The 3,142-nt window shown below is 32.0% G+C and overlaps 1 long non-coding RNA gene across 1 annotated transcript; it reads left to right on the forward strand.

Annotated features, from left to right (window-relative positions):
• On the forward strand, positions 7 to 834 carry LOC104782831. Its single transcript, XR_767074.1, has 2 exons — positions 7 to 370; positions 469 to 834. It is a non-coding gene; the product is annotated as an uncharacterized LOC104782831 (long non-coding RNA).

The following is a 3,142-nucleotide window of genomic DNA, read 5'->3' on the forward strand; positions in this document are numbered from 1 at the left end:
CCCATACTACTATCACTCTCCTCCCCCTCCAGTGAAATCTCCCCCTCCTCCATACTATTATCACTCACCACCCCCTCCGGTTAAGTCTCCACCACCACCATACTACTACCATTCACCACCCCCTCCGGTTAAATCTCCACCACCACCATACTACTATCATTCACCACCCCCTCCAGTCAAGTCTCCTCCTCCACCATACCATTACTCTTCACCACCACCTCCGGTTAAATCCCCACCACCACCATACGTCTACAGCTCTCCACCACCACCAGTAAAATCTCCTCCACCTCCGGTCTACATCTACGCTTCTCCCCCACCTCCCACACATTACTAGGCTCTTCAAATTCAACAAAATTTCCCCATTATTCAAGTAATTCCAACGCTCCTATAGTCTTTAACATACTCCAATATCATCCGTTTTAGTAAGTACTATCCCCTAAACAAAATATCTCAATTTCTTCTTGATAGGTTTTCTTTTAAAAAATGAAATAAAGGAAGGGTCAAAGTCAAAGAGGAGAAGAAGTGAACCAAATAAGGATCGTCGCGTGGAAATCAGAAAGGATGCATCTATAACAACGAACCACATCATCACTTCGTCTTCTTCAATGTCGCTCATCTTCCACTTGTGCATCATTATGATCTTTGCATCTTCATCAAGTCAAAATTGTTTACAAGACCCTTTTAGATCGTATCATACTCTTCTATGTTCACTTTTGTTGTTAAGTAAAAAAAAAGTGGGTTTTGGTAATTTAATTGTTGTGCATACATTTTCTATTTTGTTATTCTTGTAATGAGAGAGTTGTTAGCATATAAAACAAAGTTCAGTTTCTTCTTTCTTCTTTCTAATTTTATTTTCGAGTATTAGGTATACACACACACTCATAACATTCTCTATCTTAGAAAACATATATAGTTCCAACGACAAAGTTAAAAAGAAAAAGAAAGACATTCTTGTGAGGTTGGGCACGACATCGTTTCCATATGTTCTTTACATAGAAAGTGATCATTGCTTCAAAAGCTGGAAAGCGGATGTAACACATCTCTTTGACCTTATTGGCTTATTACTAAATTGTGTTATGTTTGTACGTCAGAGAATCACTTTCACTCAACTAATCACTTTCATCTCTTTTTACTTTGGGATGTTTGTTTGATTCCTTTAAAAAATAAATTAAAAAATATGGTGAATAAAAAAAACCAAATTGGACCCAACACTACATATACTAAAAATAAAATTTTCAACTTGTTGGGAAAAAATTCATATCAAACTTATTTTTAGCTTATAATACCTAATTTAAACGAAAAAATCGAACCAAAGTATATGGGAACCTAAAATTGGTTATTTATTGTCGGAGACTCGAAATAAGTGGAGTAGTTGTAAGGTGTTGGGCTGATGGGAATTTGAGGCCCGTTTGACTAAAACGTGTATTTAGTACTATTTCGACTTCTTATTTATTTTTGTCACCGTCAATTTTTTATTGATAAAAATTACTTTTTTTTTTTTNGAATAACTTATGACTGTTATGGACAACATTTGTTCTACTATGGTAATGAATGGTACATCAGCTTCTTACTCCACTAGATAAAATAAGAAGAGAAAGCATAATTGTGTCACACAAGAAAAGTTAGAATAAAGCAAACTGTAAAAATAAGAATGGAAAAACTAATAAAACGTGCAGAGACCAAAGTAACTCAAATTAAAAAATAATAGGAAGATGAAGAAGAAACAGCTGTGATTTTGTTTTTATGAACATACAATTTATACAAGGGTGAATGTCATGAAAACCCACTTTGGGTTGAGTTCTGTCACAAAAACCCACTTTCCACTCATGGTATACTTTCTCAAGTTTTTTGCTTATGTGTCCAATTTCCTTTTACATTTTTGCCCTTACTAACAACTTACCTCTCTTTCTCTCCTTTTTTTCTCTCTTTTTCTCTTCTTTTTGTTGTTAACACTTTAACAAAGTAAAATATATTTATTTGTTATCATAAAACAAATTTTCTATTTATTTATATAAAATATGTTATGATTATATATTTTCTACATTTTAAGATACATATTGCTATATTTTTTATGAATTTTTAGATTATACAGTATCCATCAGTCGTTGAACATTTGTTCAATTATAAGTGGATAATCAATTGCAGTATTGTTAATAGATAGTTACTTGTGTTTATTCATACAAAATATACATACATAAATTTGGTTAGATCTTTATCCATAGCATATTATCCATAACACAACATAGACCAAATAAGTACAAAACCCTTTAATTCTAAATTTTAAATCCTAGAACATAAACCCTTGAACCTAAAACCAAAACTATTCACTTTAAAAAAAAAAACAAAGTTTAGTGGATAGAAAAACTGTGGATAGGTCTCCATGGATTTACAAAGCATATCTAGACATTAAGCTGAAGAATAGCAGTTGAATGGTGGCTATGGATGTGATCATGTGGATATTTTTTTGTGGATACCAATGTAGACAGACCAAAGAATCATCATACAACATCCACACAATTAAATCCATAGACACCATGAGCTCCTTGCTTCATATTTTGTGTTGGTCCAGAAACATATACACTCATAAGTGGTTAATAAACAAAATAAAAATTAACAACATTGATTTATTTAGAACATTGAATATCAATCATGTGGATTAGTAGTTATGGATACTTATCTTATAATATCTTGCTCATTCTTTACATGAGCAGAATTTGGTGGATAGGCTTTGAGATTAATAATGACCATGTTTAATAATGACCATGTTTATTGTGTCCAAGAATTTGGTGGATAGGCTTTGAGATTAATAATGACCATGTTTATTGTGTAGTATGCTTCTAGTGGCTAATTTATCTTAAAATGTAGAAAATATATAATCATAACATATTTTATATAAATAAATAGAAAATTTGTTTTATGATAACAAATAAATATATTTTACTTTGTTAAAGTGTTAACAACAAAAAAGAAGAGAAAAAGAGAGAAAAGAAGGATAGAAAGAGAGATAAGTTGTTAGTAAGGGCAAAAATGTAAAAGGAAAGTGGACACATAAGCAAAAAACTTAGGAAAGTATACCATGAGTGGAAAATGGGTTTTTGTGACAATACTTTAGGAGAAAGTGGGTTTTCATGACATTTGCCCT

The sequence above is a fragment of the Camelina sativa genome, chromosome 4 (genome assembly GCF_000633955.1).
Source record: "Camelina sativa cultivar DH55 chromosome 4, Cs, whole genome shotgun sequence".
Taxonomy (NCBI): Eukaryota; Viridiplantae; Streptophyta; class Magnoliopsida; order Brassicales; family Brassicaceae; genus Camelina; species Camelina sativa.